Below are 17,396 nucleotides of genomic sequence, written 5' to 3'. Positions count from 1 at the left end.
ATGAAGTATTTTTTTTTCAAAATGGACACAGTTCCACTAGCCCTGCACTTGGACATGAAGGGCACGTTGTAGTGTTTTAAAATAAAATAATTTAAATTTCTTTTTCTGTACCACTTAGAGCTCTGGGTCCACATATAGACTGAGCCATACATGCAAAAATAAAATTAAAAAAAATTTCTAAGTGGACAGAGGAGTCAAAACCCATATGTTGGGGGAACAGTTTAGTTGATTTTTTTTTCCTGACATAACTGAAGCTGGCTGCATACCCTGGGCAGGAGTTAATTTGAGTCTCTTGGTAATGGGAAGGAATAGGACTTGTAGTCTGCTTGTCCCAAACCAAAATCCCAGTCTGCCAAATGGAAAGGCTATGTGAAAAACTGAGGCAGTTGAAACAGTATGGAAAAGGATCTTATGAGGGCCCAAATCACGAGACTGGCCTCCTTCCTCCCACACCAGAGCTCCTAGCATGCTGTAGAGAGGAAGAACTAGTGGGAATTAGGAGAGAAGCCTGAATAGCCATGGCTGCTGCCCACCCAACCCCTTCACCAAACTGAGAAAGCTTCCCCTCTACTCTAAGTGAGTTCCAGGTCCCATACAGTCCACCCTTGGGAGAAGGCTACTGGCACATTACAGTCACCCTGTAAGCAAGTCTATAGAGAGGAGGGAATACATGTAATAGGTGTCACAGTAGAATTGGTAAGATTTCCTCACTCCCACACATCTACCGAGAAACAAACCAGCAAGAGGTGTGGCAGGTCAGGGGTGAAGGTGGAGAGGAGAGACTGTAATGCTTTAGTCCCACAAAGAGCACAGGGGCTGAGTCATGTCAATAGGGTAAAGTCTAGATGAGCTCTAAGGTCTCTTCCGGGTCTGTAATCCTGATCCTGTGAATTGGTTTGAGGTCAGTTTCATCCTGTCTCTGTCAGTGATGTACTCCAGAATATCAGCCTTACCTTCTTTTGTTTAACCCCTCATCTATCTGACAAGTAGTGTGACGCTAAAAGGAGCCCGTAGGGTGTAGGATTAGAATGTATTTGCCCACAACTCTAGAACTGGCTGGCACTTGTATCCCATCTCACAGGTGAGAAAACTGAGGCAGTAGGGGGGTCAAACTGTCCTGTCCTAACACAGATATATCGCTGCATGGGTTTTTGATGTTCCTAGTTAACAGGAGCCATTCCCATGAGGCAAAGACAAGTAAGACTATTAGATCACTGTGGTCATTGAGAAATCCAATAACAGCAGATACTTTCATTAGAGATTTAATGTTTATAAGGCACTTTATGTACATTACCTCATTTGAGCTTCCTAACAACCCCATGAAAAAGCACATAGCTATCGTTATTCCCCCAGCTCCTAGTACTTTGCCCACCACTTACCTCATATGTACATTTTTTGTCTTCCCACCCTATACGATATAAGCTGTTTAATTTGCACCCTCAGCCCCTAACATACAGGAGGCCCTTAATAAATACTTATTGATTATCCACATTTTACAATTAAAGAAGCTGTTTAATTTGCACCCTCAGCCCCTAACATACAGGAGGCCCTTAATAAATACTTACTGATTATTCCCATTTTACAATTAAAGAAACTAAGGTTGACAAAAGTAGCTTGTCATACACACAAGTCAGAATGTGGATTCAGGTCATCCTGACTCTTGGTCTGCCTACAAGACAGAGGTGGATCCCTTCAGTTCCCCCAGGGACATGAGATTGCTCCTTCTGTCCTCTCTTGTGAGTCATTTTCATCAGGATCCAATTTCCAACCAAATATTGGATGTTGGTTCTCTTTTTTCTCAGTTGTATGAAGGATGAACCTTATCTATAACCACTGTCCTCCCTGACTTCTTTCTCCCTTTCTTCAGAGGAAATAATAGTATTCTTTTTGATGAATAAAAAGATGGTATAAACTTTGAACAAGAAGGAAGAGAAATTTTGATTTAGCTTCACATGAGCTGGTTCTAATTGATATTGGTAGACAGTGTCAATTAAACTGAATTTAGTGGCTCCATTTGATCTTAAGTAACTCACTGCACTTATGAAGTGTGAGAGTTTCCGCACTGTCCTGTGCGCAGGCTCTGCCTGCCCCACCAACTGACACTCCACCTTCCTCCAGTCGCTACAGCAAGTCGGGCTTCTCGATCTTTTTAGCTTTCTTGCCATCTGTTCCTGCTGTTTCAGCAGCCTCCCTGCTCTCTTCCCGCCAGGGCCTGTCTAAGCGAAAGGCTATGAGGGCCTCTGATGAGGTAGGCCTCAGGCCCCTCCATCATTCTGAGCCACAAGGAAAGCACCAGCTGTCTGGCTTCATTTGCATTTTCTCTCCCAAATAATGAAATTAGCCATGAGTTTCCTGAGGTGATGCAAGGCGCAAATTTCAGCTAGATGTGTCAGTGTGTGATAGGGAGAGAAGGGGAAGGTCAGGGAAGCATTTTGAGAACCATTCAAAGCACTCAGATGGACAAAACAAACACAAATTTTTAAGTCTTAGAAGTCATTTTAAAAGCACATTTGTTTGGGGGAAGTTGAAGTAGCCTTTTAGAACTAAAAGAACCTTGTCGTATCTCTGCTGTTTGTTACCTATGTGAAATTGGGCAAATCATTTATCCTCTCCAGGACTCAGTTTCCTTATCTGTAAAATGAGGGAGTTGGACTAAATGACCTCCAAGGTCCTCCCAGCTCTAAATATATGATCTTACATTCTTTTTTTCTGTGAGAGCCACAGGTAGCTCTTTTAGGGTATGTTAACAAATTAAAGAACACGGTAAGGTTGGGTCAGTTCTAAGTTACTGTATGTTGAATTGGTTCTATCAATTCACTAAATATTGGTCTGTGTGCAGAAATGTAAAGGGGGGAAAGGGAGTGGAGGGGAGGGGAGGAGAGGGGAGGGGAAGGAAGGGGGGGGAGAGGTGAAGAGAGGGGAGGAGAGGGAAGGGGAGACATGTTGTGTGGGTAGAACCAACACTTCGTACTTTATACAAAATGCTACCTTGAAGGCTCTTCTCCGGTGAGGTGACCCCCATGCATGTGTTAAAATCATACGCTATTCCTTGAAAGATGTAACAACAGAAATAATTCTAATTATCAATGTTGAGCAAGGCACAAAAGAGAAATGTGCTCACTGAAGTAATTTGTTTCTCTTATGGAGGACTTCTGGAACAGAGTACAAGTGAAAAAAGGATTCTCAATAGGTGATAAAGTCCTCCAGACATTCTTGTTTGTAGCTGACATTGTGCTGATTGCATCAAGTCCTAGAACTTTGCAGAGCTTCTAATGATATTTAGAGCCATTCAGAAGAGTTTGGCTTAACTATCCACACAGGAAACCCAAGCGGACGAAAAATGCCTGCTGTCCAGAGAATGATATGTAACTGGACAGAAAGCCCATCAGGACACATATCTTTTGTTATTATCATTGTTATTAGACAACTAACTAGGCCCAGAACTGAATATGAAGAGAAGGCTGAATTATATTCGGGAAATTTGTATGGTACCTTTAATGACCTCAAGTTTCTCCCTGAAATGACATATCATCTTTTAAATAATCAGTATTATGCTGGTGACACTATATGGGTTATGAGTCATAGAGTACTACAGTCTCTGATAAATTAAAGTTGTGAGTCATCCAAAGGGTAATGGAGAATTGAATCTTAGATATGAATAGGTGACAGCATATTAGCAACAAAAAATCATACAGGAGAAGCAGTACAGAGAGTATCATCAGGGAGATGTATGTTCAGAAAAAGAGGCAGGATGATTAGGTAGAAAGAGTGAAACAGAACCAATGGAGACACCTCATGTTCTGTATGAGTTTCCCCAAAAAGCAAATCAATCCAGAGAAAGGCTTCCAGCATGTCAGGTGCACCCCTTGTGGAGGATTTCCAGAAGAGCATGCTCATGACTCACGGAAGATGAAAAAAAAAAGAATGAATTGTAGTCTGGACATTGGGGTAACCACAGAGATGAGACCATAGGTCTGTCAGTATAATGAATTAACTTTCATTCAACTCATAGATGTAGATTAATTGTTTAGAGGAGTTAATTGATTAGTCCAAGATACATCTGTAATAATCTCAGAGCCTCCTTTGCACTTCTAACAAGAGAATTGATACAAAGAGGGAGACACAGTTGTTGGATTTTGAGGTTGGACATGACCTTCAAGATTATCAGCTTCATTTCATTTATTCTTCATTTTATTTATCCTTCATTTTAGAAATAAGCAGTCTGGAACCCAGGGAGTGGCTTACCCAAAGTGATTCAAGTAATACAGTAGTGGCAGAGCTGGGAAAATCATATGTCTATTTTTTTTGGGGGGGGGAAGCAACAACTCACTAAAATCAAGACATTCTCAAATGAACACTTCATGTGAATAAGAACTACCCCAGCGTGTCTTGAAGTGTCAGAAAACCACACGCACAAATAACACCAAAGAACCTGGCTCTCTCTCCCCTTGCCTATTCCCTTTGCTTCTTGGTAGTGATGTGGTCAGGACCACCCAGCACTCTCCAATCTCCTCATAGCAACAACAGTGGTGAGCTTCTCTGCTTCCAAATAATAGGATCATAGGATTAGGGCTCTAAAGAAACTTCAAGAGATCATAATCCAACATCATCATATAAGAGGAAACTGTGTTCCATAGCAATGAAGTAATTTGCCAAAAATTAGTGATAGAGGGGATTAAAATTTAGGTTCTCTGGCTCTAAAAGACTTCATCATATTCCTCTGGTTGTTGCCATTTGTCAAGAATCAGAATGGAAAAACCACCAAACCTCCTTGCCAAGGTCATCAACAGAAACATCAGTAGAGATCTGAATCAGAAGTCATAATTCAATGAATCCTGGCTTTCCTGGCCACATACACTAAATATGATCAAGAATATACTCAAGAGGGAAGAAGATAAGGACTTTGCTCTTCAGCTTAGCTTAGTACCTTTTTCCCTTCCTCTCACTGGGAGATGACAGAAAAAGTTTTAGGGCTGAGAAACTGAGGGACCCCAAATTCCAGAGCCCTTGATAATTTGCTAGAATAAAATACAATAAAATATTTACATGAAAAACTTCATTATTAATATTAATAATTTCTATTGTTAACAATAAATATTTAATAATTATTAAGCAATTGCTACATGCCAGGCTCTGTGCTAAGCATTGAGGGCACAAATAAGAAAAAGAAAGAAAAAGAAAGGAGCTTAGGCTTTAATAGGAATAGCTTCTATAAGGATAGTGACTAAGAATAGTTTAGCTACTAAAAATGAAACAGAAAGTGACATGGAATGCTTAGAACTTAGCTACAGAAACAGTCTTTGGTCCAAGCCGCAACGACAAGGAACTACAATTTTTAAAATGCAAGCAAGTCTGAGAGCACTTGCTAGCTAGGAGCAGATCTGTTCCATGTTCCAGAGAGTTTGATGCTTGGGGGAAGAAGTCTTCTTATGGTTAGTGAATCTCTTCTATGAAGGTTCTGAAAGAAAGACACACCATTCTTGGTGGGAGGAAAAAATTGAAAATAGTCATGGAGATGGGTCATTTGTTAGTTTTCCCCTGGGATTTTGTTTTGTTTTGCCCCTAATCAGATGAATGGGCATGCTAAGGGTTCATGTTTTCCAAAAGAGCAATAGAAATCCTCAGGAATTGAAAGCAAGAACATATGGGGAAAAAAGAGCACCCCACATAAGGACTCTAACTGAAGCCAGAATCTAGAAGCAAAGCTCCACAATGCCATGTGCAGTGGAACTACACTTGACAGAAAGCAGAAGCAGTCATGGGACCATCCTAGTGTTGGTGAGCAGGGGCCACATGATGACAGCAAGGAACCCTGCCCCTCAGAGATCCAACAGGGAGTGCACATTTGCAGAAGCTACACATCTGGTGGGGTTAGATGTCTGGCAGACTTGTTTGAGACCAGCACAATGACATCACCAGAAGACATAGGCAGTCCTACAGCAACTGAAGCTGTTTGTTTGTTCCCTACACATGTCCACTCTTCCTACATGTGTGTGGTGTGTGAGTGCGTGTGTGAGTGTGTGTGTGTGTGTGTGTGTGTGTGTAGTGTGTGTGTGTGAGAGAGAGAGAGAGAGAGAGGCCTATAGAGACTATTCTCTAGCTTAGTTCTAAGAAGTCTATGTCACTCTGTTTAATTTTCTGTTGCTAAACCATACCTAGTCTCTATCCATATAAAGGCTACTCCCTATTAGATTATAAATTCCTTGAGAGCAGGAACTGTCTTTCTTTTTATTATTTGTACCCACAGCAGTTAGCACAGTGTCTGACACATAGCAGGTCCTCAACAAATGTTTATTGTATTATATCGTATTCCAACAAATTGTCAAGGGCTCCAGAGTTTGGGGTCTCTCGGTTTCTCAGAACATAGATTTACAGCTGGAATGGATTTGGGGGTCACTAAGTCCAACACTCTCATTTTACAGATGAGGTAATTGGGGTCACTGGTTGAGTGACTTACACAGCTAGTTAGTGGCAGTTAAGAGTCAAAATTAGGTCTTCCTGACTCTGGGTGTACTTCTCTATCCCTTGGATATAGTTATAATGTAGTGTATATAACAATTATATTAAAATATTGTATAAATATAATAAGCTATGCTATCTATACATATCCTTTACTAATAGAAAATAGCAATGGTATGTTGTGTTTTTAAAAAACAGTTAATTACAAAGTAATTGCTACTTGGCTTGAGGAAGCATTATAGGATTCTGGGTAAGGATAGGTAGGCAGATTTGTCCTCATAGTTGCATTTCTTTTGGGCTTATAAGAAAATGAGTCTTGCTTCTAGAAGCAAGTGAGTAGAAGGAGATAGCCATGGAAGATATTGGTATAAGGGATAATCTGGCCTACCACAAAATGAAAGTCCACATATGGTTAATTGGGAAGTGACTCTCTAGGAAAGTAGGCCATTGTAAATGAGTCCTAATGGCGCTTACCCATTGCTTCATGGAACGTGGTACAATTTCCTTCTGGACATATGGAATACCTGGGAGCAGGTGTATAATTTGGTGCAAGGCATATTGTCTCAGGCATTATTTGTTTTGCCCAGGCCTTGGGCCCTAAGGGGTTGATGAGGCTCCACATTGTTAATGATTTAAAGCCTATACATCGTCCTTAGTCATGGAGACCTGGAAAGAGGATAGGATAAATGTACTACAGCCTGCATTGGGGGCAATATTACATAAAGCATTGTCGTGAAGGAAAGGGAGCTCTTCACATTTGATGAACTGTTTATTCCTTCATGGGCTGTTGTGGTTATTGACTCCTATGTTTCTGGTTCAGCAGGCACCTGGAGAGCTGCACCTGTATATCTTTGGTGTTCACTTATGTGCAGTGTGACCATTAAAAGAAAAAATTATGGGCCTCGATGAGTTGATCTCTTCAGATCCTCAACTTGCATTTGGGGCTAGTGTGCTGTTAGCCTAAGACACATGTCTGCTCATACTCCATTTTCAGATGTATTATTTTCATTAGTGTAATACCTTGACTTACTGATGATCCTGAAGATATGTGAGGTTGTAATACATGATTATCTATTCTGTGGTTTTACATCCTGAATAATCACTGTATACCTGATAGGAGCTGATTGGTAGTTAAGCCAAAGGCAACAGCTAGGGCTATCATAATTCTTATTGTCAGAATTATCACTTAACAGTATTATCATTGTGATTACCTTCATAGATAAAAAAGACTGGCAGGCAGGTGGACAGAGAGATAAATAACTTAGGACAGACAAGTAGACACAGAAAAAGCATTTGTTAAGTACCTACTATGAGACAGGCATTGTGCTAAACACTGAGGATGACAGTATAAATACAACTTAAACTCCCTGCCCTCAAGGTGCTTACTTTCTAATGAGTGAAAACAATATACCCAAGGGAAATGGAAGGGGTGGAGATGTGTGGGTGATGGTATGGCATGATGTGGTAGTGGCATGGAAGCAGAAGAGGCCTGGAGCAGGGCAAAATAAGATTCTTATGGGTCATAGGACATGGATTTAAAATTAGAAGGGACCTGAGAGATCATTGATTTTACACATGAAGAAACTAAGACCCAGAGAGGCAAATTATAAAGTAACATTCTATAAGTACTACTGTATAAAATCAGTTAAACAAGTATGATCTATACTGCCCTATACACAAAATCTTTCCTAGTTAATTCCATTCAGCAGACATTTAAGAACTTCAATTATGGGCAAGGCATTTTAAAAGGTGATTAAAATATAAACACAAAAACCAAGGAATCATCACCCTCCCTGGAGTTTACATTTCGTTTCATAGATAAAGCAAAAGATAAGCAAATCTAAGGTAAATCAAAGAGGGAGAAAACATGAATCATGGGAGAATCAGAGAAAGTTTTGGTGGGGAGGGCAACACCTGAACTGAGCCTTAAGAAAGACAAAACCCCTCAAAGTAGGCCATGAAGAGAATGACATCACAGGAGGAGGGTAGTTGTTGGGGTGGGGGATGGAAGGTGGGACATCTACTTGTTCAAATGCATGGAAGCACAAGAAAGAGTAGTAATATTCAAGAATATCTAATAGTACAATTTGGGCCCAATGTAGAGCCCATGAATTGAAGTAATGTAGAATAAGGCTGGAAAAGTTGATTGAAGCTAGATCATAGAGGGCTTAAAATTCTATACTGAGTAATTTGGATATGGGATGGATATCACAGTCATAGAATTGATAAGGAATCACTGAAGACATTTGATAAGAAAAGTGGCATGTTGAGATGAATTCCTTAGGAGAATTATTTTTGCAGTTTTGTAGAGAATCAGCTTCAGCAGGGAGAGCCCGGAAGCAAGGATACTAATTAGGGGGCTCCTCCAGTGATCCGGGTGAGAGGTGATAAGGGCAGTGACAGGGTAGCCACATGATCAGAGGGAAGAGAATGAATAAGAGTGATGTTATGGATTATAATCAGTACGGCGTCAAATTGTTTGGATGTAGGAAGTGAGGGGAAAAGAAACATCAAGAGTAACACGAAAGTTAGGTCCTCACTTGTAGTGGTGGTGAGTGGGAGGATGGTACTGTGCTTGGCAAAATTAGATTAGTTTAGAAGAGGTGTTGGTTTAAGGAGAAAGTGGATGAGATTTACTTCGGCTGCATTGATTTTGAAATACTGGTAGCATACATCATGCGGGCCTGTTAGGTTCTACACATTCTCTAAAATAGAAACTCAAGAGTACTTGTTCCTGACATAATTGCCCATATTTTTTCCCCTGAAATTCTCCCTCTTTGTTGTTGTTTATTTTTTGTTGTTTTTTTTTTTTTTTCTGATACTTCTGATTATATCACAGAGAAAACTTCCCTTAGCTAATCTATTCTTTCACATTGGGTAGGTAGGAGTAGCTGGATGGTGCAATGGATAGAGTATGGGGCCTGGAGCCAGGTAGACTGATCTTCCCGATTCAAAACTGGCCTCAGACACTTCCTAGCTATGTGACCCTGGTCAAAGTCACTTAACCCTGTTTGCCTCAGTGTCCTCATTTGTAAAATGAGCTGGAGAAGAAAATGGCAAAACCGCCCCAATATCTCTGCCAAGAAAATGTCCAATGGGGTCACAAAGAGTTGGATACAACTGAAAAAAGATTTGAACAACAATAACAGGCGGGAATGTGCTAGAGCTAGACTGGTGAAAGCTGATTGTTAAATTTTCATTTATACCTGGTAAGCATTTATACCTGGCAGGTGACAGGTATAAATTGCCAGATGAACAAATCAGGACTTCATTTATTGTTTTGTTGATTGTCCACATTTCAAAAACTAATGGAGATAATGTTAATAATAAATAATAAATTAGAAGTGCCCCTCCCCAAGAGCTGATAGTTAATATTTACCAGCATACTCCAGCTTATAGTTCCAGATTCCAAAATTGCAGAGTTGCTAATCTCTCTTTAACAAGCAGGTTCTACCCTAGTAACATGAGGATAGGATTGAAATTGGGCCAGCACAAGAGAAAGAAGCACTTGGATTAATAATTAATAATAATAATAGCTAACATTTATATAACACTACATGCCAAGCACTAGTTGCTAAGGGCTTTACAATTATTATGTAGTTTGATTCTCACAACAACCTTGGGACGGAGGTGCTTTATTATCCTTATTTTACAGATGAGGAAACTGGGGCAAACAGAGGTCGAATGACTTGCCCAGGGCCACACAGCTAGTAAGTGTCTGAGGCTGCACAAAATAGGCATTCTAAATGTCTGCTGCATTGCATTAAATAGGAAAGACACTGTATACTAATTTATTTTCCAATGAAAGTTGGGTGGGCAGCATGGATCATGTTTGTTTAACTGATCTTGTATACTCACATGGAACAAAAATGAAACAAAGCCCTCTCTGGGTCTCTGTTTCTTCATGTATAAAATCAAGACCTCTCAAGTCTCTTCTAGCTTAAATCCATGTCCTATAACTCCTAAAGGTCTTATCTCACCCTGATCCAAGCCTTCTCTCTTCATGCCATTACCACACCATGCCATACCGCTACCCACATAGCGCCCCTTTCCATTTCCTTTTATGTGTCATTTTCACCCATCAGAAAGTAAGTGCCCTCAGGGCATGACCTAGTCTTCTTGATTCCACACCTAGCACTGTGTCTAGTGTGCCATCTAGCTGCCCCAAGCACCCATGATGCCATGATCCATGACAAATTGTCATCGTCTATAGCATATGGTGAAAACTGAGGAGCCTGAATCTTTCAATTTAGAGGAATGTACATGTGTATGTATGCACACACACACCTATATATCTATATCTATACATACATACATACATACAAACATACACATATATGGCTAAATAAATACCTTTTCAGGCATCCATTAGATTATATACATATATATGTATGTATATACACAAGTATATATGTATGTATATACATACATACATATATACACACACCTATAGCTAAAGAATACCTTTTCAGGTGTCAGATTATATACATACACATATGTATATGTATATATGTATGTATATACTTGTGTGTGCATGTGTATTATATATATATATATACACACACACATATCTACATACACACACATATAGTACTATATATATATATATATATATATATATATATAGTATATATATATATATATATATATATATATATATATATATATATATATATATATGTCTTCTTGGAAAGTTCATTCCCCAAAGCGGTAATAAAACAATCCCTAGAGTATGGAGTAAAAGCATTTCTGCATATCACTTCTATTAAAGTCTGTGTGGCATCCCAGCGTACTTTTAAAGACAACAACAATTGATGGATGTAATTGCTGAGCCATTCTCGATGATATCTGAAACATCAGAGAAGAGAATCCAACTGTTAGGGATACACCAGGTGTGGGGAACCTGCAGCCTTGAGGCCACATGTGGCCCTCTAGGTCCTCAATGTGACCCTTTGACCAAATCCAAACTTCATAGAACAAATCTCCTTAATAAAGGATTCATTCTATACAATTTGGACTCAGTCAAAAGACCACACCCAAGGACCTAGAATGCCACATGCAGCCTTGAGACTGCAAGTTCCTGACTCCTGGGATACACCAAAAGGATGTCAAATAAAGATACACTTTGCATACATCACAATGCTGATGGCAACATTTTTTATAGTAGCAAAGAATTGGAAACAGAGTAGATACTCATCTATGAAGGAATGATTATATGAATTGCTATATACAAATGTATTGGAATATTACTATAGCATATGAAACAATGAATATGCAGAATTCAAAGGAAGACTTGTATGAATTGTTTCAGGGTGAGAGAAACAGAACTAGGAAAGCAGTATGCACAATGAGATAGCTGGGTGGCATAGTGGATACAGAACTGGGCCTATGGTCAAGGAGACCTGACTTCAAATTCAGCCTCAGGCAGTTACCAGCAGTGTACTATGGACAAGTCACTCAAAAACTGCCTGCCTCAGTTTGTCCCTCTGTAAAATGGGGATAATAGTAGCACCTACCTCCAAGGGTTTTTGGGAGGATTAAATGAGTAAATCTTAAAATTATTATTATCATACTACAGTGCAAGTGGAAGAGTTAGAAAACCAAAACTACCTGAGCACCATATAATTAGAATAACCACCCTCATCCCTGAAGAAGAGATGAAAAAACAGATCTCCCTTCCTTCTTTACAGAAGAGACTATGGAATAAGATATTACATATACTGTCAGACTTGGCTGAAGTGTTCATTAGACTTGTTGACCTACCTTTTCCCCTTTCACTTTTTTTTATAATTGTCATAATTTTAGCTTTGGTTTTGGTTGTTAGCTTTTGTTATTTTTGTTATCCAACAAGGCATAAAGTGTTATAGAACAGAAAGACTGAGAAATTAAGGTGATGTAAAAACAAAAACTATCCATAAAACTTTAAATTAAGAAAAGAAAGAAAGAACATAGAGAATAGGAGAGGTCCAGCATGACTAGAGAAGGGCAAATGTCCTGATTTTCAACAAAAAGAGGAGGCACTGATCTACCTGCTGTTCCTCAAACAAAGTACAATGCCTACTGACTCTTTTATGCTTGGAGTGATCTTTCTATGACTCTTCACCCCCAGCTTCCTTTGAGTCTCCACTAATATACCACCTTCTACAGGAGGCCTTTCCTAATCTTAGTACCTTAATTCTAGTACCTTCCCTGTGTTTAGTATTTCCAATTTATCCTGCCTATAGTTCGTTTGTACATTGTTGTTTGCATGTTGTCCCCCCATTTAGATTGTGAGCTTCTTTAGAGGATGGACTATCTCTTATCTTTCTCTGTATCTCCAGTCCTTAGCATAGTGCCGGGCACATAGTAAGTGTGTAATGTTTATCGACTAGAACTGAAAGAACAGAATACAAACTTTGGTATAGTGAAATTGACTTTTATTACTGACAAAATTCTATCTTATATTATTAGGAAGATTGTTATAAGCATTTTAAAAGAGAAGTAGTGTTGACTAGACACTTGTATAACTTCATCAAGAATAAATTCCAAAAGAAGTTATTTTCCATTTTTGACAAGGTCACTAGGTCAGAGAATATGCTATAGACACAACCTACTTTGACTTCAAGAAAGCATTTGATAAAGTCTATTGTGATATTCTTGTGGACGAGATAGAGAAATATGCTAGAAGACAGTATGGCAAAGTAGATTTAGAATTGTTTGAATGGCCAAACCCAAAAGTAGTCAAGTCACGTTGATGGCAGCTTGGAAATGGATGTCTAGTGGAGTGTCCCAGTCATCTAAACTTGGTTCTGTGCTCTTTAACTTTTTCATCAATGATAAATAAAGTCATAGATACTTAACAAATCTAAAAGTTTCAGAAAACAAGGAGAGATGGCTAACAGGTTGAATTACGGAGTCAATATTTTTTAAAAATCCCAATCATCTATGACATTACTTCTAAAATAAACTTTAATGATATCTTTTGAATTTTTTGCATCACCAGAATTTCTCCCAGTATGCTTTCTTTTCCCCTCCCCACCAATCAGGGACCCGGCTTACATAAACATTTTTCATAAAGAGCAGAAAAATATCAAAACTGGTCAATATATCAAAAAAATCTGAAAACATAGGCAATGTTTTGTACCACAGACCTCCTGCCTCCACAAAGGTGTGAGGTGGAGGGGTTTTTTCATGTTTCTTCTTTGGGGCCACACTTTTCTTTTGTTATTTTGCAGTATTCAATATTATTTTTATGGTTCTTTGCATTTCCATTTGTTATGATCACGTATATTGTTTTCTTAGCTATACTTGCTTCACTCTGCATTGTGTCATATAAATCTTTTACGTTTCTCTGTTTTCATCACATTCATTATTTCCTACAGCATAATCATATTCTATTATATTCACGTACCGCAATTTGTTTTGCCATTCTCCCAGTCAATGGACATCTAATTTGTTTCTAATTCCTTCCTACTACAAAAAGTGCTGCTAAAAAAATTGGAGGATTTTAGTGAATTGTAAACTCACTATGAGTCAACAATGAAATCTAGCAGGCAAAAAAACTAGTGCAATCTTGGGTTGCGTTATGAAATAGATAGAAGAGATACGTATATAAATTATAGTACATTATTGTGCTCTGCCCTTGTCAGACTGTCTAATTTTCTCAGCGAGTCAACATTCAGTCAGTAAACACTTATTAAGTGGCCTCTATATACCAGCTTCATTTTCACATCACATTTTAGGAAGGGGACTAATCATCTGAAGATCATCCAGGTAATGCAAAGGTGGAGTAGATGAGACTTTGTCTAAGGATGCTGAAATTGAGAGAGAATTTATGACGTTTGAATTACTTAAGAAGATAGATCCATTTTGGCATTATACCGAATTAGCAAGAATTAGTTAAAATAAGAAGTTGCTAGATGACCTGCTTCTTTCTCTGTAACATCCCAGGTGAATGCTTCCCCAACCAACCCTAGTAGACTTAATTCTACCCTAGGGGTCTCTCTTCTCATAGAGCAGCTAGGTGGCATAGTGGATAGAGTGCCAGGGCTAGAGTCAGGAAGAACTGAATTCAAAGTTGGCCTCAGACACTTACTAGCTGTATGACCTTGGGCAAGTCATTTAACCCTGTTTACCTCAGTTTCCTCATGTGTAAAATAAGCTGGAGAAGGAAAAGGCAAACCATGCTAGTATCTTTGCCAAGAAAACCTCAAATGAAGTCACAAAAAGTCTAAAATGTCTAAACAAAAGCAACAACTGCCCTCATAGCGAGCAAGACTTTGTCCCTCCAACATATGGCAATGCTGTTGGGCTCTCTTTAGTCATGAATCTTGTGTTCTAAGGCCTCTCCCCTCTCCTATCCTCCCATCCCCCCTAAAATTAATTTGCTTTTGAAAGTTTCCTTGACAATGTGGTTTGTGTTCCATGTTTCAGATATAACATGAAGTTTGTGTTCCAGTGGTTAGAATTTCTAGTCAAGGCTCCAGTAAAGGAAATCAGGATGATATCACATGTGGATTGTTAAAAGGACCGGGGAAAAATAAAAAGAAAGAAAAAGAAATTTACAGATAATTTTGCTGTATATTTGAAAGGAATAGCCAGCTATACGCAGTAGGTTTGCAGTTTCATGTGCATCTTTTTATTGCACAATGTTATGGAAATGCTTGTCTTATTCCATAATTTAAAAATAAAATAAATAAACATTTCAAAAAGAACTGGGGATTTTTAGCATAAAGATGGGAGACTTAAAGGGAGAGAGGCAGCTACAACAGTTGTCTTTCCTTATTTGAAGGGATTACATATGAAAAAGTGATCAGACTTGTTCTGTCTGGCCCCAGAAGGTAGGACTAGCAGCAATGGGTGACAGTTACGAAGAGGCCAATTTGGGATTGGTTTTTTACGGAAAAGCTCCAGAACAATTACAGTTATCCCATTATGGGATGGTCTTTTTGGAGCCCTTAACCTTGTTTGTGCCATGGAATTCCTTGGATAGCTTGGTGAAGTGTGTGGTCCCCTTCTCAGAACAATATTTTGAAATGTATAAAATAAGATAGACAGGACTACAAAGGAAATCAATCATATTGACGTGAGATGAATTTTTTCCCATCTAAGACCATAGACACCCTAAAACCTATGCTTGGGAATTAAGAACCCCTGCTTTACAGTCAGTGATTTTGCTTCACTAAATGACTTCAAGAAAAGCCTGACTAACCACTTGCAAGAATTATGGAACAGACTCATGTTCTAGTACAGATTAGACTGGAAAGCTTCTGAGGTCCCTTCCAATTGTGAGATTCTATGTGTCCATTTCTTTACCAGATTCCTAATTTGCCTGAAATAACTACTTGGGAGAATTTTGTCCTCAATAGCCTATGTAGTTATAATATTCTTTACAGTTTATAAAAGACTTCTACAGACACATTTCGAAGAATTTGTTAAAGGGAATATGAATAATAGAAATATGACTATAATAGCAAAGCATTATTGGTTCAAATTTGAATTCTCCGAGTTCACAAACTTTTAAATTTTCAGACTTGATTGTAAGCTTCATACCTTTCTTTCCAGCAGAAGTTTTTGTTTGGGTATGAGTTGGGCATTTCATCAGTAGGGGGGCACTCCCAGTATCGAAATCTCCTTTCCCAAATACAGATTAGGCATGAAACCCTCTCTGAAATTTGTTTTTCCGAGTTGCCTGAGACCCTGAGAGGTTATATGACCTTACCAGGGACCCATAGCTAGTATATGTCAGAAGTGGAACTCAAACCCATCTCTCTCTCCCAAGTCTGGCTCTCTGTTCACTCTCAGCCACTGCCACTTTTGTGATGAACACTCAATGTATCATGTATAAGTATGTACATCAGGCTTCTATATGTCTCTGGATATTTCTCCCTTTTGCCTTTCCATTTCACAGTCACCACTGGAATGTAAGATTTCTTCTTGACAGCTCTTCATGTCAGTCAAAAGTCTAGGTCAGACACTTATCAATTGACCCAGTGTTAAAGGTAGACACTCATTTCAGCATCTGTCAATAGCATCTTTTGATCCATTTATGCAAGTCTGCATCCCTGCCGTGATTTATAAGAGAGCGTGTGTGGACTTATAAAGGCAGGGAAACATTGCTGCAACTCTGAAAATCACCTGGCATATCTATTTGATGAGGAGGATCATTTCAAATAGAGAACCTGAAAGGTCTTTTGCGGTTCTTGGGGTACTGATGGTAGGGAACAAGAGAATATCTAACCTTCACCCACCTTTATTAAAGTATTTGAACATGAAGCCAAGTCATGAAAGTTAACTTTTTATACCTAATTCCCTGCGTCATTAATGCTCTAATCTTGTTTCTGACTGTCAAGTTAGGAAGACCTCCACCTGGCATGTTGGGCAAATTCCCAAGATATTCAGTTACTAAGCAGAGTTCTCAAAGTCTGTAGGCCACCATTGTCCCTTCTACTCCCAGGAAAAATACCCACACTCCAAGTCATCCAACAAACCTGCCGAGAGAAATGCTTCATGTCCCTCCAGGAATGTCCAGCCTGTTCCATCATCCTACTTGGGAAAGTACCAAGGGGCCAGAAGGGTCTCCCACTTGAGCTCAGCTGTGTCTTCACCTCAAGACCCCCATGATCCCTTACAGGGATAATGCCCATTTTTCTTTCCCAGGTGTTTGTCACAAAGCTGCCAATCCTGACCTCCTTGCAAGACAGGAAAAGAAATGTGAACATGTAAGAAATTCAGAGGGGCCTATGAAATTTCCCTGACATGCTCCTGCTGTGACACCACGGCAGTTGAAGAAGGCCTGTCATTGGGCTGTCAACCTTTAACCTCCCCCAGACGTATTTTGAAATGATGTGAAGAGAATTGCCGTGCAGTACCGCTGGCTCCTTCCAGCTTGGCGTGTCTGTCCTTGATGTCAGTCAAAAGTAGTTAACTGGCACCCACAGAGCCTAAAAAAAACTCTC

Source organism: Trichosurus vulpecula, chromosome 4 (genome assembly GCF_011100635.1).
Source record: "Trichosurus vulpecula isolate mTriVul1 chromosome 4, mTriVul1.pri, whole genome shotgun sequence".
NCBI classification, from domain to species: domain Eukaryota; kingdom Metazoa; phylum Chordata; class Mammalia; order Diprotodontia; family Phalangeridae; genus Trichosurus; species Trichosurus vulpecula.
Note: the sequence above shows the minus strand (reverse complement) of the source record.